The sequence below is a fragment of the Dendrobates tinctorius genome, unplaced genomic scaffold (assembly GCF_039654945.1).
Source record: "Dendrobates tinctorius isolate UK_male_01 unplaced genomic scaffold, ASM3965494v1 ptg000015l, whole genome shotgun sequence".
Taxonomy (NCBI): Eukaryota; Metazoa; Chordata; class Amphibia; order Anura; family Dendrobatidae; genus Dendrobates; species Dendrobates tinctorius.
In genome coordinates this window covers 56,119,996-56,146,156 of record NW_027361683.1, presented here as the reverse complement: position 1 = coordinate 56,146,156, position 26,161 = coordinate 56,119,996, and the positions used below count along the sequence as shown (strand labels likewise).

The 26,161-nt window shown below is 43.8% G+C and overlaps 1 protein-coding gene across 5 annotated transcripts in view; it reads right to left on the bottom strand.

Annotated features, from left to right (window-relative positions):
* EYA3 (EYA transcriptional coactivator and phosphatase 3) overlaps window positions 1-26,161 on the bottom strand; it is a 471,672-nt gene that overhangs the window by 173,627 nt on the left and 271,884 nt on the right. The window lies entirely within an intron of this gene.

Here is a 26,161-nt window from a genome sequence, read left to right as displayed (position 1 = left end):
GTGTCCCCAGACCTCTTCTAATGCATCCAATGACCCTATTTGCTTTGGTGGCAGCTGCCTGACACTGGGCACTCCAATTTAGCTTCTTATTGACTAAGATGCCTAAGTCTTTTTCCATGTCTGATTTCCCCAGCAGTTTCCCATTTAGTAAGTAATTGTAGCATCTGTTTCTCCTTCCCATGTGCATAACCTTACACTTATCTGTGTTAAACCTCATTTGCCATTTTTCAGCCCAATTTTCCAATTTACTCAAATCTGTCTGTAGTTGCAAACTGTCCTCCTTTGTGTTAACTACCTTACATAGTTTTGTATCATCTGCAAATACTGATATTTTACTGTGTAAGCCATCCACTAGATCACTAATATATTAAATAGTAGGGGGCCCAATACAGAACCCTGTGGTACCCCAGTAGTAACCCTGGCCCAATCTGAGTATGCACCATTGATAAACACTCTTTGTTTTCTATCACTAAGCCAGCTACCTACCCATCTACACACATTTTCCCCTAGCCCAAGCTTTCTCATCTTACCAATCTTTTATGTGGGACAGTGTCAAATGCTTTAGAGAAGTCGAGATAAATGACATCCAATGATTCTCTTGAGAGCTTACATCCTCATAGAAGCTGATCAGGTTAGTTGACAAGAGCGATCCTTCATAAATCCATGTTGATATGGAGTTAAACATTTATTAACACTGCGATATTCCATAATGGTATCCCTTAGAAACCCTTCAAAAATTTTACCCACAACAGATGTTAAGCTTACCGGCCTACAGTTTCCAGGTTCCCTTTTACAACCCTTTTTTGAATATTGGTACCACATTTGCTTGCCGCCAATCAAAAGGAACAGACCCTGTTTCTATAGAGTCTTTAAATATAAGGTATAGAGGCCTGTCTATCACATTACTTAACTCCCTTAATACCCGAGGGTGAATGCCATCAGGGCCTGGTGATTTGCAAATTTTAATCTTACTAAGGCGGTTCTGCACTTCTTCTTGGGTTAGGCAGGTAATACTTAATGGGGAGTTTACATTATCACTCTTCATTTCCCCTGGCAAATCCTTTTCCTGTGTGAACACTGTTGAGAAAAAAAGTATTTAAAACATTTGCTTTTCCCACATCTCTCTCTATGATTTCACCCTCATTGTTCTTTAAAGGGCCGACACCATCAATTTTAATCATTTTACTGTTTATATAATTAAAGAATAGTTCCCAATAAATCATAGGATTATGCAATTGCAACCAGGGGAACCCCAACACCAGTCCCGCAGGTAGATTGTCCATAACCAAGCATGAAATACGTTCCTGGTGTAAGGAACTCACTTTAAGGAGGAACTCCGCTGAAACAAATTTGATGCCATTCTTCGCCAGTGGTGTTTTGTCAATGGCAACAACATGGATAGGAGTCTCCAGCCTGACTGTCCCTAACTTACACCTGGACTCCAAGTCAGAGTTAATAAAGTTCAAGGACGACCCGCAATCCACGAAGGCAGAAGTGGACGTAGAGCCACTCCCACAACAAAGTTCCACTTGCAACAAAATTTTAGAAAATTGAGAAAAAGGTACCCGAGAGCCTAGGTGACTTCCACAATCACCCAGACTCAGCCGCTTGTTGGTCGGTGGACAGGAGGAGCAGTCCTTTTTCCAATGTCCGGGATCTCCACAAAAAAAACAAAACACAATTTTTCTTAACGCCGGCGTCTCCTCTCCTTCTCCTCGAGGTTGGCGACCCCCACTTCCATAGGTTTAGACAGTGGCAAAGCAATTGGACCAACAGAGAGCAATGGAACCTCTCGCTGTGTGATACCTCTCGCACGTAGCCTCCAATCCATGCAGATAGCCGGAGTCATAGCTCCCTCCAATGAGCTGGGAGGCGGATGGAGAGCCAGAGCGTCCTTCAGATTATCCACCAGTCCACACTGGAACAGACCTCTCAGCGCGGAGTCATCCCAGGACACTTCAGAGGACCATCGACGGAACTCGGAGCAGTACCTCTCGGCTGAGTGCTTTCTCTGAACCAGACCCATAATAGTATCCTCTGCCACCCTGACACGGTCCGGTTCGTCATAGATAGGTTCTTTGAGGCCCTAGGACTTATCTACCGACATCCGTTCAGGGGCAGAAGGGGGCAGTGAGGAAGCCCAAGATTGGGAACCCTCCCAAAAAGTAAGGAGATAATAATCCCTACTCGCTGAGTCTCATCTCCAGACGATCGAGGTCTCAAAGAAAAAATAATTTACAACTCTCCCTGAATGTATGAAATTTATTTCTTACACCAGAAAAGGTATCAGGAAGCTTAATCTGAGGTTCGGGAGATTGCACAACAACATCAACTGAATCCCCAGGTCGACTAACAGTATGATGGGTGGTTTCCTGCACAGTCTGAACAGTCTCAGTCAGTTTTTTCTGTAGGAGTCTGATGAGACAAGGGCCTGATGTTCCACCGGAAAACCCTGCATAAATGTGTTGGGTCAGCTATAATGTAACGTGCTGCTGCAGTGCAATACAGCGCAACCTCCCCCAGGGGGTGATGGTGAGGGAAAGAGGATGCACACACACAGTGTAGTTATACAGAGCCACAGCACAGGTGTCACAGGTGATGAAAGAGTAGTCAGACTAGCTGAAGTCAGCAACTGTCAGGAGTAGAAGTAGAAAGGGAGAAAGCAAGTGCGTAGTCAGGGACGAGCAAGCGGTCAGGACCTACCAGGAACGTGGTATCAGAAACCTAAGACGTAAGCCGTTGTCAGGTTGCAAGCCAGGCTCAAAACCGGTCAGAGAGCGAGGTATCAGAGACGGAAAACAAGAGGCAGAATCCAGAGATAAGGCCAAGTCATACACAAGTCGGGAAGTCAGAGGCAGAAGGATCACCAGTATAGGGTCAGAAGTTCTAGCCAGGAAGAATGAACTATAGCTGACACTGGCCCGCAGGCTGCAGAGGACTTAAATAGCCCCACCAGCTCCAGAACGAGGCAGAGGGGATTAACCTCCGCAGGACCAGTCCAAAGAGAAGACAGCAGAAAAACTCTGGACTGCATCATGACAGGCAGCTTTTTTTTCTACTATTTAAGGCTACTTTCACACATCAGGTTTTCGGCGTCAGGCGCGATCCGGCGTCGTGCCGGAATGCCGGATCCGGCAAATGTTTTGTAAATCCTGATGTGCCGGATCCGGTTTTCTGCCGGATCCGTCTTGTTCTTGACAGACAAAACCGGATCCGTCTCATCCGGTTCATCCGTTTTTCTATCCGTTTTTCGACGGATTACGCCGGATCCGGTTTTTAAAATTGACCCTTGTGGCCTTCCGAACGGGATTGGCTACTGGAAAACTAGATATAGCATGTTCCTACAGCCCTTCTTTGACAGGTTGTAGAGAAGAAAGTGCAGGTTGGAGAGAAGAGCAAGTTACTGGCGAAGACGGATGTTGTCATTGGAAATATTACCACTAGAAGTTCTGTGACGGTTTCAGTAATGAGGGACAATTTTGCACTATACTTTATGTCACCTCAAGGCAGAGTACACTGGCAGGATGACAGAGTGTGAAAGATTTGTGCCCTAACCAAACTTGTGTACCTTCTGGACCAACAGTATATACCTTTGCCAACCAAAGTTGGCTATCTTGTCATGGTCTTACTATTTTTAGCTTTAGGCCACAGGTGTGTACCTGGTTGTGTTTTATGCAAAGTATTTCACCTTTTAACAAAAGTTGTGTACATTGTTAGGAAATCACCAACAATAAACACAACTTTTTAGGTGAAATACTTTGCTTCAAACACAACCAGGAACACAACTGTGGCAAAAAGCTAAAATTTACCCACAGTTATATACCTGGATTTGAATACCTTTTTACCTTTGAAATACCCTGTATTTAACCTTTTTTTTAAACATAGTTCGCCGCAGAAAGAAATGACAGACAACCATTGTGAAACGATAATTTAACTTTTATTTAAAATTTTTTTTTTTTTTGTAAAATGTTTTTAAAGTGCAAAAAACTTTTTTAATAAAGGTTTTAAACCCAATGGGCATTTTTATTAAAAAACACACATTACAAATCTGTGTAGTGTGGGGTGGAAATACTGCTGGAGGGGCTGCGGGACACTTCGACACTGGGTGTGTGGAGAGAGGACTGGGATCGTGGTGGGGAAGGAACAGTTAGAGGTGAAGGTGTGGAAAAAGCTACAGAATGGGTGGACATGTGGGAGGCAGAAGAGGTGGTGGGCGGTGGAGTGGAGGGTTGGGCAGGGACTGTAGGAGCAGATGATGTTGATGAAAAGTGGTACGGGGAAGGAGTTTGGTACGGGGAAGGAGTTTGGTACGGGGAAGGAGTTTGGTACGGGGAAGGAGTTTGGTACGGGGAAGGAGTTTGGTACGGGGAAGGAGTTTGGTACGGGGAAGGAGTTTGGTACGGGGAAGGAGTTTGGTACGGGGAAGGAGTTTGGTACGGGGAAGGAGTTTGGTACGGGGAAGGAGTTTGGTACGGGGAAGGAGTTTGGTACGGGGAAGGAGTTTGGTACGGGGAAGGAGTTTGGTACGGGGAAGGAGTTTGGTACGGGGAAGGAGTTTGGTACGGGGAAGGAGTTTGGTACGGGGAAGGAGTTTGGTACGGGGAAGGAGTTTGGTACGGGGAAGGAGTTTGGTACGGGGAAGGAGTTTGGTACGGGGAAGGAGTTTGGTACGGGGAAGGAGTTTGGTACGGGGAAGGAGTTTGGTACGGGGCAGGTTGCTGGAAGTGGGGAGATGTCTGGTACTGGGGAGGTTGCTGGTACTGGTGAGGTTGCTGGTATGTAATAGGAGGGGGAGGATGGAAAGTGGCTGGAGGGGGTGCAGATGTAATAGGAGGGGGAGGATGGAAAGTGGCTGGAGGGGGTGCAGATGTAATAGGAGGGGGAGGATGGAAAGTGGCTGGAGGGGGTGCAGGTGGAGGAACTACAGTGGTGGGAGGTGGAGGTTGGGAGGTAACCTGCTGTAGAGCACCGTGGCACGAATGCATTACATGCATCTGCTGGGTAGGAGATAGTGTTGCCATGCGCTCCACAACAGACCTGAAAAAGGTGTGGTTTGGCGAAGATCTTGCTTCTGAATGCATGGTTTGCAGAAGTGTCTTCACCTCCAGAATGCTGGAGTTGATCTGCTGAAAGCCTGCGGAGATTTGCTCTGACAAGACTTTTAGACAGTTCTGGAAAGATGCATTCAGATGCAAGAACTCTTGCGCATAACTCTTTTCCTGACCCCTCTGCCGCTGCCGCCCAGTACCCGCAGGTGTACTAGAGGTGGCAGGGGCAGAAGGGTGGGGTAAAGGGAAAGCGATCTCCTCACCAGCAGCTTCATGTAATGTAGGCGGCCACGATGCTCCTGTGCTGGTGGATGGGACAGATGGGTCGAATGTGTGGGAAGGCTGGGAAGGTGCAGATGTACCGGGGCGGTCGAAGTGTCCCTCGGTGCCGGTCTCCTCAGGGATCGCCTCAGAAGGGTCCAATCGTGCAGGCTCCCGAGTGCTGCTCACCGTGCTGTGGAATAAAGAGAAAAAAAAACAATTAAAATACTGACATGGTATGGCCCTGGCTGAAAAAAAAAAAGTTACATCTAACATTTTTTTTCACATGTGGTGTGTAATATTTACCTTCTAGTGACCATTGTTTCCCGGAGGAACGACAGGGCTTGTGCGTACTTGTACTTGCTCCTGCGTCCTCCAGATCCACTCGGGGCCCGCATCTCTTTATTGAACTCCTTCTTGAAACGATCCCTCACAGACCGCCACCGATTCACAATTCTGTTCCCTGACACGAGAAAGGAGTGGTTAGTATACAACATCAGTGTTTCACAAACTCCAGTCCTCATGGTCCCCAGGGGTCATGTTTTCAGGATTTCCATAGTAAATAGAAATCCTGAACACATGATCCGTGGGGACCACGAGGATTGGAGTTCGGGAAACACTGGTTTACATCAAGCAACCGGTACTGTATATACTTACGCTCTTTAATCTGGGCCCGAACATCGAGGTCCTCCCAGCGGCCCACAAGGAGCGAACAGATTTCCTCCCAGAGTCGTCGGGTAACGATAAGGTCAGCGTGGCGGCGGTCAGCCATATTCCAGAGCGGCTCCCTTTCTCTGACGAGATCGATGAGGTGGTCCACATCGAGTCCTCCATCCTCACCGTCAGAGTTGGGAGCACGCTGTGAAGGCTGTTAAAGAAAAAGACAAAAATAACATAATTAGCCTCCACAAAAGAAATGAAATAAAAAGTGCAAAAAAACAAAGCAAAAATATTTATACTTACACGCTGGTGACCGCCGCGTTGCTGTCGCCGACGACCCTGGGAGGCACTGCGAGGACCTCTTGGCCGAGCACCAGATTGGGAAGACTAGAGAAGAAAACAAAAAATGTTATGTCTTTTGTAGGCATTTGTTTGCTGTGTGTGGTCTGCAGAACATTGTTTTCTATGTGTTGTGTGTAGTGTGATGTTGTGTTTCTGCGTTTGATGCAAAAAACTTACCAATTGTGAGCCCACTCCAGGTGTCTGTCCACCCCTTCCTTCTTCTTCTGGGAGCTCCTCTTCATCTTGTGATTCCTGTTTTGAAATAAAAGGCAATGAATAGACATGTATTACAGAGATGATGGATTTTGGAAATAAAAACTTACCGTCAAACGCTGACGATGCGAGGGAGGGCTCCCAGAAGAAGATGTGCTGTCCTGTTGATGGCCAGACTCCATGGCTGTGGGTATTGCTGCTGCTGTTGCTGCTGCCAGTGATGCCATTTCTGCTGCTGCTGCTGCTGCATCTCTTGGGCGGCTGTTGAATAAAGAGAAACAAAGGGCCAATGAATATCTTGATATTCCATGGCCCTAGTTTGGAGGAATGGGGGATTTGATAATTACCGTCTCTCATCTGCTGCTGGACTCCCCTCCTCAGCATGTTCCATTTGCTGCTCCATTTGGGGTGGGGGTGGTGCTGATGGTGCTGCAGTGGTCTCCTGCCTTCTCCTGCTGCGCTTGGTTGCTTTCTTGGGTGGCATGTTGGGTGTGGCTGTGGGTCCCACTGTCTTGCTTTTATATATGTCTTGTGGGCAGAGCTACTGAGCATGCTCAGACCAAAAAAAACGGATCCGGCCACCGGATCCGGCTTTCGCCGGATCAGGCGCATTGCGGCGCTCATAGGCTTTCATTGTGTGAAAAAGCCGGACACGCCGGATCCGGCGTGTCCGGCTTTTTCGCCGGAGACAAAAAAACGTTACAGTAGCCGTTTTTTCCAGACGCCGGATCGCGACACATTGCCGGATCCGGCGAAAACCGGATGAAACGCATGGCCATCCGGCGCGATCCGGCGCAAATGCAAGTCAATGGGGGGGAAACCGGATCCGGCATTGCATTTCGCCGGATCCGGTTTCTGTCAAAAGCGCCGGATCGCGCCTGACGGCGAAAACCTGATGTGTGAAAGAGGCCTAAGAGTCTCGCTTTGATCTGTGCTAAATTTTTTTGGTAATCCAGGTTACACATAGCGGAAATTATCTCTCTTATTTCAATTTTTACAATTGACCACTCTTCATTTATGAGGTCATAACTCTGGAACGCTTCAATGGATCATGGAGGCTCTAAACTTGTTTTCTTGTGACATATTGTACTTTATGATAACGGTAAAATTTCTTCGATATGACTTGCGTTTATTTGTGAAAAAAAAGGAAATTTGGCAATTTTGAAAATTTCGCAATTTTCAAACTTTTAATTTTTTTGCCCTAAACTTCTTCATGACCACCCACGGTAGATATAAGTCGGCGCTAGCAGGACTTTGTACAGTGCCGAAATTTGTCTACGGTGGGTGGTATTGCAGTGCTCAGGACCCCCAGGCTCCTGCAAGCACTGCGATTCATGTGCAGAGCCTTTGATCAGGTCCCGATGATGTTAGATCAGGTCCCGATGATGTTAACCCTTTGCTATCTTCTAGATACCGTGATCGCGGCATTTAGAAGATGGCAGGAGGAGACCCCTGCTAAACTCACCTCTCCGACACCCCCCGTGATAATTTCAGCGTTGTCCTGGAAGCCGGAGGTCACGTGACATCCTCCGGGGCTGACAGCTACGGTGGCTTGTTAGGCTCAGCCTGCAGAAGTCCTGGAGGCTGGTGGAAGATTCCCTATAATGAGGCAGATGAAGACACTGGACGCCATAAGACCTGTGATCCGGTGGTGTCTGTCTTTTTAGTCATACATAAAAGCGCAGTTAGCCAGTTTTGTGCACCTCTGTAAAGAAGGACACCGCCAGACCGAGGCCAGACGGAGTCCAGAGTATCTCTGTTGCCTCATTATAGTGAATGGATCGGGAGTTTCATCTGTCAAGTCACTAAGATTAAGCTAAAAAAAAAAAAAAAAAAAAAAAAAAAGTGCTCAGTGTAGAACGCCGGATCAATATGATCCCAAACGTTATGCAAAATGTTTCCAATAAAAGCTTCAACTCATTACACAAAAAAAAGCAAGTCCTCATTCAGGTCTGGCATCTGTTAACGGAAATATAGGGGGCTTCAACGTTACTGGTAGCACAAAGGCTCTGAAAAAGCGAAATGGCTTCTCAACCGCCAAAAGAAATTCTATGCTCCCAAATTCAAATGCCTCCCTCCCTTCTGAGCCCCACAGTGTACCTGAACCACTTGTATTATCCATATGTTTGGCGTTTCCGTAGTGATGAGAGCCTGCCTAATTTATGGGTGCGTGTCTGGTGACTGCAATGTACTAGTCACTACAGCGGTAGTTTGCATTTTTTCACTCCGCAACATCAACTGCTGCTTGTTTCTGGAAAACACTTCCGAGTCAAAATCACCACTACACTTGTAGATAAATTCCTAAAGGGGTGTAATTTCCAAACTGGGGTCACTTGAGGGGAGAATCTGCTCTTCTGGCATTTAGGGGCTCTTTATATAGTCTGGAAACTAATTTGTTCTGCAAGAGTCAAATAGCGCTCTGTCCCTCCAGAGTCTTGCTGTGTGGCTAAGCAGTACTGTAAAGCCACATATATGGTATTTCCAAGTTCAGAAGAAATTGTGCAACACATTTTGGCACGATTTTTACCCATTTCCCAGTGTGAAAATGTAAAATCTGGGGCTGAAATTTTTTTTGGGTAAAAATGTAATTTTTTTCTTCACTGCTCAATGGTACAAAGTTCTCTGACACTTGTGGTGTCAATATGATCACTGCACCCCTAGATGAACTCAATGAGAGGTGCAGGTTGTAAAATGGGGATCACTTAAATGGGTTTCTTCTGTTCTGGCACCTCAGAGGCTCTGCCAATGTGACATGGCCCCCTCAAACAAATGCAGCAAAACCTGCACTGTAATATGGCGCTCCTTCCCTTTTATGCCCTGCCGTGCTTCCAGACAGTAGTTTTCCACCACATACTGGGTATTGGTAAAAAATAATGTGATCCAGCTCAGGACAAAGGCGGCTGCACCTTAAGGCTGTGTGCCCACGTTGCGTTTTTTTAAGCGTTTTTGAAGTGTTTGTGTTGGATCAGACGCTTCAGAAACGCTTAAAATAAGCATCCCATTAATTTTAATGCATTTTTGTTCCAATTGATGCGGTTTTTTACGCATAGGAAACGCTTAGCGGCTAAAAATGCAGCATGTTCATTATTTTCCGCTTCAGTCCGCGTTTTTAGCAGTTTCCTATAGACCAGAAGACGTGCGGAAAAAAACGCATCAAATACATGCGGTTTTTAAGCAAAAAACACGCAAAAAGCGCGCAAAAAAAGACGCTTGTTTTCTGGGAAGGAGTAGCGTTTCCTATCAGTTTAAAACCGCTAACGTGGGCACATAGCCTTACAAAGTTTTACTGGACAACTTGAAAATATATTTGTGCTTTAAAAAAATATGCGCATAGCAAACACCAAGCACACCAGTAAGAATGATCGACGCATTTCAACTAGACAGTCTTACTCATGGATCTACCTAACAATGCATTAGAAACATATACAATGTGAACATAGTATTCATAGGACAGACAATTAAAAATGCAAAAAGGCATATTACATTCATTAGACAGACAATTAAAAATGCAAAGAAGCATGTATACATTTAGAAAAGAAGAAAAAAAACCCTACATACTGGGTATTGGCATACTCAAGAGAAATTGCACAACTTTGGGGTCCATTTTTTCTTAATATCCTTATGAAAATAAAAAAGTGGGGGCTAAAATAGTATTTTTTTGTAAAAATGTTTTTTTTATTATTATTTTCATGGCTCAATATTATAAAATTCTATGAAGCCCCTGGAGGTTCAAGGTGCTCATTAGACATCTAGATAAATTCCTTGAGGGGTCTAGTTTCCAAAATGGGCTCCTCTTGTTGGGGGTTTCCACTGTTTAGACACCTCAGGGGCTCTCCAAACATGACATAGCGTAATTATTCCATATTTTACATTCAAAAGTCAAATAGCGTCTTCTTCTCTTCCAAGCCCTGACGTGCACCCAAACAGTAGTATTCCCCCACATATGGGGTATCGGCGTGCTCAGAAGAAATTGCACAACAAATTGTTTGGAGCAATTTCACTTTTTACCCTTATGAAAATGCAAAATATGGAGCTAAAAAGATTTATTTGGGAAAAAAATATATTTTTTTTTATTTCCACAGCTCTACATTGTAAACTTCTGTGAAGGACCTCAAGGTTCAAGGTGCTCAATACACATCTAAATAAGTTCTCAAAGGAGTCTAGTTTCCAAAACGGTGTTACTTGTTGGGGGTTTCCACTGTTTAGGCACATCAGGGGCTCTCCAAACGCGACATGGCGTCCGCTAATTATTCCAGCATATTTTACATTCAAAAAGTCAAATGGCGCACAGTAGATTTCACCCACATATGGGGTATCGGCATGTTCAGGAGTAATTGCAAAACAAAACGTATAGTCCATTTTCTCCAGGTACCCTTGCGAAAGTAAAAAAAAAATGAGGACTAAAGGAAATTTTTTGTGAAAGAAGAGTAAATGTTTATTTATTCCTTCCACATTCCATTCATACTTGTGAAGTATCTGAAGGGTTAATAAACTTCTTGAATGTGGTTTTGAGTACCTTGAGGGGTGAACTATTTAGAATGGTGTCATTTTTGGTTATTTTCTGTCATATTGACCCCCCAATCTCACTTCAAATGTGAGGTGGTCCCTAAAAAAATGGTTTTGTAAATTCTGTTGGAAAAATGAGAAATTGCTGGTCAAGTTTTAACCCTTATAACTTCCTAATAAAGACAAATTGTTTCAAAAATTGTGCTGATGTAAAGTAGACATGTGGGAAATGTTATTTATTAACTATGTTGTGCGATATGACTCTCTGATTTAAGGGCAAAAAAAATTTGAAAATTGCAAAACTTGACAAATTTTTATTTTTTTTTACCAAATAAACGCAAACCATATCGAAGAAATTTTACCACTAACATTAAGTACAATATGTCACAAGAAATAATCTCAGAATCACAGGGATCCGTTGAAGCGTTATAGAGTTATGACCTCATAAAGGGATACTGGTCAGAATTGAAAAAAATTGACTCGGTCACAAAGGCAAAAACAGGCTCTGGTGCGAAAGGGTTCAAAAAAAATTTACATGATTTTCCATGACCCGTAATGTCTCCATTTTTCGGGATATGGGGCTGGGTGAGGGCTTATTTTTTGTGTGCCAAGTTGACGTTTTTAATGATACCATTTTTGTGTAGCTAAAATCTTTTGATCGCCCACTATTGCATTTTAATGCAATGTTGCGGCGACCAAAAAACGCTGTAATTCTGACGTTTTGACTTTTTATTTCCGCTGCTCCATTTACCAATCAGATTCTTTTTATCTCTTGAAACATTGGGCGATTATGCACGCGGCAATACCAAATATATGTTTTTTTATTTTGAATGGGGCGAATGGGGTGGTGATTTGAACTTTTATATTTTAACTCCTTTCCGACATCGGGGGTACATTTACACTGATGTCGTACTCCCTCCTTTGATGTAGGATCCGGTGGTGGCGCATCCCGAATAAGCTGAGCAAAACGCGTGTCGGGGCAGAGGGACATCAGGGGATCTCCACCAGCTGATATACTGGTATGTAACAGATTCTTTTTGCTGCATATCTCCATACAGTATTCAATGCATTGCACGGTTAGGTTAGTTTAATAGGATAGCAAAATAGCTGCACACCAGGCTGTTTTATGATGATTAATATATGGTTTTTGAAAGTGCATTGAGCAGCAGGGTGGTGTGCTGGTAAAAGGAAAAAAAAAAAATCTTAAATCTTCTGCCTAAGCGAGTGTGAATGAGCTGAGTATAACCTGACCGTAAGTGCGAACTGTGGTAAGTGTGTGACTTGCCATTCAGTGAAGAGGTATTTGGAAAACTTTTAACAAATACCTGCGTGAGTTGCTGAATTGTGGGTTGCTGAGTGCTTTCTACCTGCTCAATTTTTGGGGGGCTTGTTTAACCTATTTTTTCTCTCTATAGGGTTAATCTCTTATTTATCTGTGTTTTTAAGGGTTAACTATATTGCATTTAAATCTTGAGGTGTAACTATATTCACAAGGGGGTTAATTAAGGGTGGGAGTTCATAATTAAGGGTTTATAAGGGGCAGCTGGTTGGGGCTCAACTGCTTTTGGAAGTGCATTGAGCAGCAGGGTGGTGTGCTGGTAAAAGGGAAAAAAAACTCTTAAATCTTCTGCCTGAGCGAGTGTGAACGAGATGAGTGTGACCTGAGCATATGTGCGAACTGTGGTAAGTGTGTGACTTGTGATTCAGTGACTTTGGATTCAGGGAGTTTCCAAGGGAGGTATTACTGAATTGCTGTTATATTTTATTAATACTTTTTATTTTTCCTTATCTTTTCTGTCTGGTGCAATCCCCATTAGGATGTGCTCCACTATTGCCAATGCCATCCAGTGCACGTCTTACCGCATGTATGAAATCCTTGAACAGCTGGTCGAGGGTGCATACTGCTGTGCGAGATGTGAGCACGTTGTACATTTGGAAGCCCAGATACTGGATCTAAATGTGCAGCTGGCAACACTGAGATCCATAGACAATATGGAAAGGAGTCTTCTGCTCACTGAGCAGACGCTCAATGGGATAGATGAGGGGGGGATGCTAGGTTGGAGCTGCAGGACAATGAAGCAGCTAGCTGGGTGACAGTTAGAAGGCTGGGTAGAGGAAAGAGAACCAGGGAGGCTAGTCCTGATCTGGCACACCCCAATAAGTTTGCTAAGTTTGCAGATGAGGGGAGTGTTAGTGCAGCAGTAGCACTGCTGCAGCAAGGCATGTCCTCTGAAAGTCGGAGGAGTGTCTGCTCCAGTAAGGGGTGAAATAGGAGAGCAGGGCAGCCCAGAAAGGTGCTGCTAGTGGGGGACTCAATTATTAGGGGAACAGATAGGGCAATCTGTCACAAAGACAGGGATCGTAGAACGGTGTGCTACCTACCCGGCGCTCGAGTCCGACACATCGCTGATCGGGTTGACAGATTGGGAGGGGCTGGTGAGGATCCAGCGGTCATGGTGCACATTGGCACAAATGACAAAGTTAGAGGTAGGTGGAAGGTCCTTAAAGATGATTTCAGGGAATTAGGCTGCAAGCTTAAAGCAAGGACCTCCAAGGTGGCATTTTCAGAAATACTTCCTGTACCACGTGCCACGCCAGAGAGGCAACGGGAGATTAGGGAGGTTAATAAGTGGCTCAGGAATTGGTGTAGGAAGGAGGGGTTTGGGTTCCTGGAGAACTGGGCCGACTTCTCAGTTGGCTACAGGTTCTACGCAAGGGACGAGCTGCACCTCAATGGGGGGGGTGCAGCTGTGCTGGGTGAGAAAATGGCTAGAAGGTTGGAGGAGTGCTTAAACTAGGGACGGGGGGGGGAGGGTATTCCCTTTATAGGAGGGGAAGACAGTGCAGATAGAGACCTGGGCACAAATAATGAAATTGGGGGTGGGGGTGGCATGGGGGGTGGGGTTGGAACAGTTAGTAATTTAAGAAAGAATAGAGGTACAGAGAGATACATAAAGTGCATGTATACTAATGCCAGAAGCCTCGCCAACAAAATGGAGGAATTGGAGTTAATGTTATAGGAACATAATTATGACATGGCGGGATATCTGAGACATGGCTGGATGAGAGCCATGACTGGGTGGTTAATTTACAGGGCTATAGTCTGTTCAGAAATGACCGTACAAATAAGCGAAGGGGAGCCGTGTGTAAAATCATCCTTAAAGGGATTGTCTGGGCTTTTCACATAATCTCAGTGCATATCTGGGCTACAGATTGCGGACAATAAGTAATTTACCTTCTGTGGCCAGTTTGCAGGGCTTCCAAGATATGATCTCTTGCTGCTATGAAAAACGTCCAGGGGGGGTGTGTTCTGGCATTGAAATGAGAACTGGTCGTTTCCTCATACTCTACTAAAAACATGCCATCTATAGCAACAACCCCACCCTGCACAGCAACAGGCCCTCCCCGACCACATGAACAAGCCTATCCCTCCTCACACAGTAACAAATCCTCCCCCTCTAGCAGCCTCAGTTGTTATGAATGAGTCACCGTAGGAGGCAAAAACAGAAATGCTAGCTAAAAGTCCAGAAAACCAGAGAAGTTGGCAGCTGTCGGATTGCAGACCCCTGAACCTATCAACAACAACTAGCAGTAGCCGTGGGGGGTTCCTACGATGCCCTAGACCCCTCGATCACAGCCGGAGAACTGCCTAGCCTAAAGACAGAAAGGGAAATCTAAACTGCCCCAGAGCAGACCCCAAAGCAATAGGCAGCCCCCAACATATGACGGTGAAGCAAGAAGAAAAAACACTAACGCAGATAGAAAGATAGACTGAGCAAATGATGGGGCCCAAGCTAACTAGATAGGACAGGATAGGAAAGCTGCTGTCTGCAATCCGCAAAAAACCCTATAAAAATAAGAGCCAACAGACTGACAGGGAAAAAGGCCCTGAAGACGCTTGGCTTCAAAAAGACTGTCAGTACTCAGGTATTTTCTGAAGACAGAGCAAACCGACAAAAAAGGAATTCAGCTCACCCCAGCAGGGAATGGCAGAATCCAGAAAAGCAAGGAAAACTAAAACCAAAACACAAATGCAAAAAGGCAAAGCAGAAAACTTGGCTTTTGAGGAGCAGGAATCAGACTAGTCTCCTAGAATTCCACAGAGAAATCACCAGCGAGGCAGAAGGGCGCCGGCTGCCTTATATCCAGTCAGAGATCCCCGTCGCCCAGTCATCCTCTCCCAGCTCAGGTGCTTGGTAATCAGCCTCACTACCTTCCTTCACCAGAAGAGGGAGTTCATCAGACCTCAATGGTGAAGTGGAAAATGAACTCATAACACTCAGTGCAGAGAGCAGCTGCTCCTCCCCCAGACACACGTTGAACAGTGATCTATGGAAAGTGAAACTAGTGGAGGAGGAAATGCTGCAAACAGGCCACAGAAGTTAAATTACTTATTGTCAACATTCTGCAGCCCAGATATGCACTGAGATTATGTGAAAAGCCCAGACAACCCCTTTAAAACCCATCCTGCGTGATAATATATATGAATCTAACGAAAATGTAGAGTCCCCGTGGGTGGAGATAACGGGAGGGGGAAAAATAATAAATTACTGATAGGGGTTTGTTATAGGTCTCCAAAAATAATGGAAGCAACAGAGAATATCCTCATAAAACAAATAGATGAAGCTGCGACTCAAGGAGAAGTCATTATTATGGGGGACTTCAACTACCCTGAAATACACTGGGGAACCGAAACCTGCAGTTCCAGCAAAGGTAATAGGTTTTTGACAAATATGAGAGACAATTACCTTTCACAACTGGTTCAGGACCCAACAAGAGGGGGGGCACTGCTAGACATAATATTAACCAACAAGCCAGATGGCATATCAAATATAAGGGTTGAGGGTCACTTGGGTAACAGTGATCACAAAATAATAAGTTTTCATGTATCCTTTAATAAGATGTGTAGTAGAGGGGTTACAAGGACACTAAACTTCAGGAAGGCAAATTTCCAACAGATGAGAGATGATCTTGGTGCAATTAACTGGGACGATATCCTGAGGCATAAAAATACACAAAGAAAATGGGAGACGTTTATTAGCATCCTGAATAGGACCTGTGCACAATATATACTGTATGGGAATAAACATGCTAGAAATAGGAGACGACTATGGTTAAATAGAGCTGTAAGGGGCGCAATAAGTGACAAAAAAGAAAGCATTTAGAGAATTAAAGCAAGCAGGTAGTAGTGAGGCATTAAATAAATACAGAAAATTAAATAAATTCTGTAAAAAGCAAATCAAGATAGCAAAGATTGAGACAGAGACGCATTGCTAGAGAAAGTAAAAATAATCCCAAAATATTCTTCAACTACATAAATAGTAAGAAGATAAAAAATGATAGTGTTGGTGCACTTAAAAATAGTCTGGGTGAAATGGTGGATGAGGAAAAAGCCAATATGCTAAATGACCTTTTTTTCAACAGTATTTACACAAGAAAATCCCATGACGGATAACATGATCAGGGATAAAAATTCTCCATTAAATGTCACCTGCTTAACCCAGCAGGAAGTACGGCGGCATCTAAAAATCACTAAAATTGACAAATCCACGGGACCGGATGGGATACACCCCCGAGTACTGCAGGAATTAAGTCATAGATAGACCATTATTTTTAATCTTTAAAGATTTCATAATAACAGAGTCTGTACCACAGGACTGGCGTATAGCAAATGTGGTGCCAATATTCAAAAAGGGGACAAAAACTGAACTTGGAAATTATAGGCCAGTAAGTTTAACCTCAACTGTGGGTAAAATCCCGGAGGGTTTTCTAAGAGATACTATACTGGAGTTTCTGAAGAAGAATAACCTCATGACCCAATATCAACATGGGTTTACAAGGGACCGTTCCTGTCAGACTAATCTGATAAGCTTTTATGAAGAGGTAAGTTCCAGACTGGACCAAGGGAATGCAGTGGATGTGTTGTACATGGACTTTTTAAAAGCTTTTGATACAGTGCCACACAAAAGGTTGATACATAAAATGAGAACAATGGGGATAGGGGAAAATATGTGTAAGTGGGTTAAGAGCTGGCTCAGGGATAGGAAACAAAGGGTGGTTATTAATGGAGCACACTCGGACTGGGTCACGGTTAGCAGTGGGGTACCACAGGGGTCAGTTTTGGGCCCGTTTCTTTTTAACATTTATTAATGACCTTGTAGAGGGCATAGAGAGTAGAATTTCAATATTTGCAGATGACACTAAACTCTGCAGGGTAATCAATACAGAGGAGGACAATTTTATATTACAGGAGGATTTATGTAAACTAGAAGCTTGGGCTGATAATTGGCAAATGAGCTTTAATGGGGATAAATGTAAGGTCATGCACTTGGGTAGAACAAATAAGATGTATAATTATGTGCTTAATTGTAAAACACTGGGCAAAACTGTCACTGAAAAAGACCTGGGTGTGTGGGTGGACGACAAACTCACATTTAGTGGCCAGTGTCAGTCAGCTGCTGCAAAGGCAAATAAAATAATGTGATGCATTTAAAGAGGCATAGAAGCTCATGAGAACATAATTTTACCTCTATATAAGTCACTAGTGCGACCACACTTAGAACACTGTGTACAGTTCTGGTCTCCGGTGTATAAGAAAGACATAGCTGAATTGGAGCGGGTGCAGATTAGAGCGACCAAGGTTATTAGGGAACTAGGGGGTCTGTAATACAAAGACAGGTTATTACACTTGGGGTTATTTAGATTGGAAAATCGAAGGCTTAGGGGTGATCTTATTACAATGTATAAATATATGCGGGAACAGTACAAAGACCTTTCTAATGATCAATTTTACTCTTAGACCTGTGACAGGGACAAGGGGGCATCCTCTACGTCTGGAGGAAAGAAGGTTTAAGCATACTCACAGACGCAGATTCTTTACTGTAAGAGCAGTGGGACTATGGAACTCTCTGCAATATGATGTTGTAATGAGTGATTCCCTACTAAAATTTAAGAAGGGACTGGATGCCTTTCTTGAAAAGTATAATATTACAGGGTATATACACTAGTTTCCTTAATATTGCGTTGATCCAGGGAGCTAGTCTGATTGCCGTATATATGTGGAGTCGGGAAGGAATTTTTTTTCCCCAATATGAAGCTTAGTGTTTGCCACATGGGTTTTTTTTTGCCTTCCTCTGGATCAACATGTTAGGGCAAGTTAGTATAGGATATGGGTTGAACTAGATGGACTTAAAGTATTCCTTCAACCTTAATAACTGTTACTATGTTGGCTGTTTATATTATAAGGGGAGATTGTGGGTTCTTGCTTCAAGTATGATTTATATACTGCCAAGTCACTTTGCATTGATAGTTTGTGGGTTATTGTGGTCAATGACACTAGTTGGATCGCTGTAGTGGGACTTCCTATGGCATGGTAGTCCCTCTTAATTTTGTCTTGAACCTTTCTTTTGTATTTTGTTTTTAATATTTATAATAAAGGATAATATTTTACATTTAATATACCATTTGTGGTACCATTTTTTTTTACTTTATGGTCACCATAAGAGTGATAAGGGTTGTAATATTGTTGCCAAACAGCAGAGCTCAGAGAGAAGCAAAAAATGTGTTTGCCAAGAGACAAAGTTCAGTTCTCCTGTTCTGTGTTAGTTACTTGTCTCACTGGTAACTCGCTCCTTCATGTAAAAGAAGCTCTGGGGGCAGAGTTATTTACCAGGCAGCGTCCTGCCCAGAGCCTGGAAGGACAGGTCGCTTATATGAGGTGATAAAAGATGATTTCTCAACAAGGCATACAGGTAGTACTTTTTCAGTATTCTATAACCTGTATCCCCATATTAATAAGTCAAATGTGGTCATAGAGTCCTTTTAAGTGCAATAATACATATGGCAACAGGGAAACTTCCATCATTTGTGAAATTGTCTGTTGAGGGACACTATTGGTACTTGGAAGGCGATTAGAAAACTATACAAACTTACATGTAAGATATCTAAATATATGCTGTTGTGGAAAGACCCTAAAGGGCCTTTTACACAAAGCGAGATCGCTAGCGATATCGCTAAAGCATCACTGATTTTGTGACGCAGCAGCGACATCACTAGCGATCTCGCTTTGTGTGACACATACCTGCGACCGGCCTCCCCCCTCCCGGATATCGCTGATTGCGCTCGAATGTCCTGGGCCATTTTTTCCTCGATGGCATCCCGCTGGCGCCAACTAGGTGTGTGACAGGTAAGAGCGACCGCCGACGGATCGCTTATCGTTGCTGCGTCACTGGTGAGATCTGCCTGTTTGGCAGCTCACTAGCGACCATTTAGCGATGCACCAGCGATCCTGACCAGGTCGTATCGTTGTCGGGATCGCTGGTGCATCGCTAAATGTAACGGAACCCTAACTTCCTGCAAGTAAAACTAAACAAATTATTTAAACAATGGAAACAAAAAGGTATCCAGAGGGTAGGAGACCTTCTTAACCCCTCAATGACTAACCCAAATTTTGAAATCTGACATGTCACTTTATGAAGTAATAACTCTGTAATGCTTCAACATATCCCATTTGATTTTGAGGTTGTTTTTTTTCCAAGACACATTTTAACTTCTGATAACAAGTACATTTAGGTTGATATGTTTAGTGTTTATAAAAATATCAGAAATTTGACAAATTTAAAAAAAATATAAATTTTCAAACTTTAAATGATTATCCATTTAATCCAGATAGTCATACCACACAAACATTAACAAAAATTTCCCGTTTTACATTAGCACTATTTGTAAAATATGGCTTTATTTTGTTAACATTTTAGAAGGTTTAAAAATGTAGCAGTATGTTTTCATTTTTTTTCAAGGAAATTTATAAAATATATTTTTTTAGGGACCTATTCAGTTGTGAAATAACTTTGGGGGTCCCATTTACAGCTCTGGCAAAAAGAGACCACCAAATCAAAACCCTGTCATGGGCAGCCCATTCTCCAGACCTGAACCCCATTGAAAACCTCTGGAATGTAATCAAGAGGATGATGGATAGTCACAAGCCATCAAACCAAGAAGAACTGCTTACATTTTTGTGCCAGAAGCAGTGTGAAAGACTGGTGGAAAGCAAGCCAAGACGCATGAAAGCTGTGAATAAAAATCATGGATATTCCACAAAATATTTATTTCTAAACTCTTCCTACAGTAAGTTAAAACATTAGTATTGTTGTTTCTAAATGATTATGAACTTGTTTATTATTTGGAGGTCTGACAGCACTTTTTTTTTTTTTTTTTTTTAATTTTGACCATTTCTCCTTTTGAGAAAAAAAAATATTGCTTGGAAATTCAGAGACATGTTGTCAGAAGTTTGTAGACTAAAAAGAACAATTTACTCAAAAATTACACCTATAGAGAAAAATCAGACAAACTGTACATTTGAAAGTGGTCTCTTAATTTTTGCCAGAGCTGTTTTGGAAACCCCCAAAAGTTATACTATTTTAAAAACTGCACCCCTCAACGTATTCAAAATTGCTTTCAGGTAGTTTATTTACCATTCAGGTGCTTTCCAGAAATTAATGCAATACGACATGGCAAGAATGAAAAATTGTATTTCTCAACAAGGCATCTGATATGAAGCATATAGGTAAGACTTTATCAGCACTCTATAGACTGCATAGTATTAGTTTATATAGGTCAAATGTGGTGACAGATTCCCTTTAAGTTGTATGGTAAGGTTAGCTCACTTTCTAGTGCTATATTAGAAAAGTACATTGTCCCATTAACCCAATCTTGGATAGACCTCAGTCTGTCTCTGTAAGGATGTCTCTTTAAGGATAACAACATAAATATGCCAGAAAAATAACTCCCTGCTATAGATGCTTCATTATTATTATTACTATGCTTCATTATTACTATCAATCTGAATCTGACACTCGATCTGCTTCATCCTCCGGTATGTCCCCTGGCTGCAATACCATCATGACCTATCTTTCCTGAACCTCAAATCACCCCTGTATCTGTCTACTATCAATGGTATATCCCCTGGCTGCTATACCATCATCATCCATCTTTCCTGAACCCCAATCACCCCTGTATCTGTCTACAATCAATGGTATGTTTTTTTTTCTCCCTGAATGCTTTCTCATCCTATTTCCTTGATGCTAACACACTTTGCTTTATCTGTCGTTTTGGATTTGACTATTTCCTTTTTTTTTTTTTTTCTTTTCTGACTTCTAATTAAATCCCTCCTGTGTCTGTGACCAGTCTCCCTGCTGCCCCTCCCTCCTGTTCACACCAGGCCTGTTTCATGTGCAATTAACTTGTTATAAATTCAGAGTCATTGGTCTGTCTTGACCTTTGTCTGTCTCTGTAAGGATGTCTCTTTAAGGATAACAGAAATATGCCAGAAAAAAAGCCAGCGGTGAACAGAAGGTACGACTACCCACAGTGTTTAAATATACTAAATTTCTTTCTTTCCTCCATCATCCAAGAAGTATCATTTCTCCTTGCAGAGAATGACATGCTAAGCATGCCAAGATGAGGCTTTAAAGAGTCGACATTGACTTTTAGGATTGCTACTTCCAATAGGTGGCACTAGAGTTCTAGTCATCTTCCTCTCTGAAGAGACAATTTGCTTTCTTTCCTCCACCCTTACTCTTAATAATAATAAATTTTATTTTTATAGCGCCGACATATTCCGCAGCACTTTACATTTCAGAGGGGATTTGTACAGACAATAGACATTACAGCATAACAATAATCACATACAGTAGATTATAACAAATACCAAGAGGAAAGAGGGCCCTGCTCGCAAGCTTACAGTCTATGAGGAAAGAGGGAGACACGAAAGGTGGGTGGTAACAGTTACCCTGATTGTATGGACTCTTATCACAACCTCCCCCTCCTTCTATCTGACAACCATCTACTCTCTCATCCCTGTCCTCCTCACCTGCCACCCATGTCCAGCAACACGCGCACACCCGCAGAAACCTCGCACACTCTGACTCTATTCTACCACTGTCCTCCATATCTTCACTCCACAACACATACACTGCCATTGCCATTACTTTCTACAATGCCACTCTTGCATCAGCCATCGACTCGGTCGCCCCTGTCATGCATAACAGAGTGCGGCAAATCAATAGACAACCCTGGCACAATAACACCACTAAAAAACTTTGGCAAGCATCCAGGATTGCTGAACGACGCTGGAAGAAAATGCACTCGCAAGATGACTTCACTGCACTCAAACAAGCAACACTTGCATTCAAATCAGCTCTCACCTCTGCTAAATAGACCTTCTTTACATCCCTTGTATCTTCCCTATCCCACAACACTTGCTGTGTGCACACGCTGCGGATTATGTGCGGATTCATCCGCGCGGATTTTGTAAAATCCGCAGGTGAAACCGCAGGTCAAAAGACCTGCGGTTTTACCTGCGGATTGCTCTGCGGTTTTTCATCTCCTCAATGGAGGAGATGGCAAACCGCAGGAGAATCCGCAGAAAGAATTGACATGTCAATTCTTTCTGCGGATTGAAAACCGCAGATAATCCGCGCGGAAAATTCCGCACCGTCTGCACTGCGGTTTTTTATTCCCATAGGGAATCATGGTACTGTACACCGCAGCAAAAACTGCTGCGGGTCCGCAGCGGCCAAAACCGCTGCGGAACCGCAGCAAAATCCGCAGCGTGTGCACACAGCCTAAACAGTTGTTCAATACTTTTAACTCCCTCCTCCACCAACTTCCCTAATCTCTGCTGAGAACTTTGCCATGCACTTCAAAAACAAGATAGACCAAACACGGCAAGTCTTTAATGTTCAACCACCACAACCACTTTTTATACCATACCAAAGCCCATAACCTCCATATCCAACATCACTCAAGAGGAGCTTGCTCATCTTCTCTCCAAATCACACCTCACCACTTTTGCACTCGACCCCGTCACATCCCACCTCCTCCCCAAACTCGCCACCACTCTTATCCCATCCCTAACCCACCTCTTCAACCTATCACTAACTTCTGGTACCTTCCCTTCTGCTTTCAAACATGCGACAATCACGCCTAACCTTAAAAAGCCAACCCTCGACCAACCGCTATGTTCTGCTATCGCCCAATATCACTGCTCCCATTCGCTTCCAAATTCCTGGAGCAGCATGTCCACGCTGAACTTTCCTCCCATTTCTCATCTATTGTGCTCTTTGACAATCTACAATCTGGTTTCCGCCCCCACCACCCCACTGAGACAGCCCTGACCAAAATTATTAACGACCTATCTACAGCCAAAGCGAACGGACAGTACTCTATACTCCTCCTTCTAGACCTGTCCTCTGCCTTCGACACAGTTGACCACTGCCTCCTACTACGGATCCTCTCTTCCTTTGGCATCAAAGACCTCGCCCTATTGACACTGTTGCCCCGCTCGTTCATGGCAGAATGCGACGTATCAATAGACAACCCTGGCACAATAACACCACTAAAAAGCTCCGGCAAGTGTCCAGGATTGCAGAGCGGTGCTGGAAGAAAACAAATTCGCAAGATGACTCCACCACATTCAAACAGGCAACACTCGATTTCAAATCTGCCCTCACCTCTGCTAAACAGGCCTACTTCACAACCCTCATATCTTCCCTATCTTACAACCCAAAACAGTTATTCAAAACTTTTAACTCCCTCCTCCACCCTCCCTCATCTCTGCCGAGAACTTTGCCACACACTTCAAAAACAAGATTGACCAAACAAGGTAAGTCTTCATCACTCAACCACCACAACCCCTTTGTATACCAGACCAAATGCCCAAACCGCATAACCTCACTCTCCAACATCACTGAAGGGGACCTCACCACCACACTTATCCCATCCCTAACCCACCTCTTCAACCTATCACTAACGTCCGGTACCTTCCCTTCTGCTTTCAAGCATGCCACAATCACGCCTATCCTTAAAAAGCCAACCCTCGACCCAACCGCTATGTCCAGCTATCGCCCAATATCATTGCTTCCATTCGCTTGCAAACTCCTGGAACAGCACGTCCACGCTGAACTTTCCTCCCACCTATCATCTAACTTGCTCTTTGACAATCTACAATCTGGTTTCCGCCCCCATCACTCCACTGAGACAGCCCTGACCAAAATTACTAACGACCTACTTACAGCCAAATCAAATGGACAATACTCTATACTCCTGCTTCTAAACCTGTCCTCTGCATTTGACACAGCTGAACACTGCCTCCTACTACAGATCCTCTCCTCCTTCGGCATCAAAGGCCTTGGCCTATCCTGGATCTCCTCATACCTCTCCAACCGCACATTCAGAGACTCCCACACTACCTCCTCATCCCACCCTCTCTCTGTTGGAGTCCCCCAAGGCTCTGTTCTGGGACCGCTACTCTTCTCAATCTATACACTTGGCCTGGGGCAACTCAAAGTCCCACGGATTCCAGTACCACCTTTATGCCGATGATATTCTGATTTACCTCTCTGGCCCAGACGTCACCTCTCTGCTCTCCAGAATCTCGAAATGTCTATCAGCCATATCCTCCTCCTTCTCCTCCCGCTTCCTCAAGCTGAATGTGGACAAACCTGAACTGATAATCTTTCCCCCATCTCACAGATCTTCCTTACCTGACCTATCACGCTTTCCCCCGTACCGGAGGTCCGCTGCCTCGGAGTAACCCTTGACTCTGCCCTGACCTTCAAACCACATATCCAAGCTCTCAACACCTCCAGCTCAAAAATCCATCCCTTCCTCAACCCTCACTTTACTAAAATGCTTGTGCATGCCCTCATTATCTCCGGTCTCGACTACTGCGACATCTTTTTCTGTGGCCTCCCTGCTAACACCCTCGCACCTCTCCAGTCCATCCTTAACTCTGCTGCCCAACTAATTCATCTCTCTCCTCGCTACTCCTCCACTTCTACCCTCTACAAATCTCTTCACTGGCTCCCACTCCCTTAGCGTATCCAATTCAAATTACTAATACTGACCTACAAGGCCATCTATAACCTGTCTCCTCCATATATCTCTGAACTAATCTCCCGATATCTTCCCTCATGTAACCTCCAATCCTCCCAAGACCTCTTTCTCTCCACACTTATTCACTCCTCACCCAACCACCTCCAAGACTTCTCCCGAATAGCCCCCAACCTCTGGAATTCCTTGCCCCAACAGGTTCAGCTATCAACCACACTCAGATCCTTCAGACGGAACCTGAAAACCCACCTCTTCAGGAAAGCCTACAGCCTGCAATGATCCCTGCTGCCTCCTCACCACTATTGGAGCTACCGCCTCACCATCACTGGAGCTGCTGCAACCCCCCAACCTACTGTCTCCTTCACCACCATCCAGTAGAATGTAAGCTTGCAAGGGCAGGGTCATCTCTCCCCTCCATATCAGTCTGTGATTGTTAGTTTGTATACTGTAAGTGATCTCTGTAATTTGTATGTAACCTCTTCTCATGTACGGCACCATGCAAACAATGGTGCTTTATAAATAATAATATATCACCTAGTGCTGCTACGTTATATATCCTAGCTAGATGTATTCTGAATTCCACTCATTTCTTCAGAGTCAATTACAAGATATTGTAATTTTTCAATATCGCCATTGTGCTTTTCTGCCTCCCTCTTGTGACAACACAACAGTGGCAGGGTAGGTTTCCTGTGCCACCAACAAAAAAAATAAATAAAACAATCGAACAGCAGTCTCATAACGACAGTAAAACTGGTAGTACACATAGCATACCATCAGCTACGTCCGCTAACTTACTTAAAATAAATGTACGGATCATTATGAGACAGGACTATTAAGACCATTGTCTCAGCTCTTACTCCCTGGAAACATAGGATCCATCAGACATGTAGAAATCTAACATCTTAAATCCATTTTAGCAACACATAGTGCACTGCACAGAAATAGGCTTTGTATTAGGTAAAAGGCTGTGTCCGTCGATGCAACAGTGCAAGCCAAGTATTTTGGGTCACCAAGGATGGAAGTCTATAATACGGGCAGCACAGTGGCTCAGTGGTTAGCACTGCAGCCTTGCAGCGCTGGGGTCCTGAGTTCAAATCCCACCAAGGACAACATGTGCAAGGAGTTTGTATGTTCTCCCCGTGTTTTTGTGGGTTTCCTCTGGGTTCTCCGGTTTCCTCCCACATTCCAAGACATACTGATAGGGAAATTAGATTGTGAGCCAAAGCGCTGTGAAATTA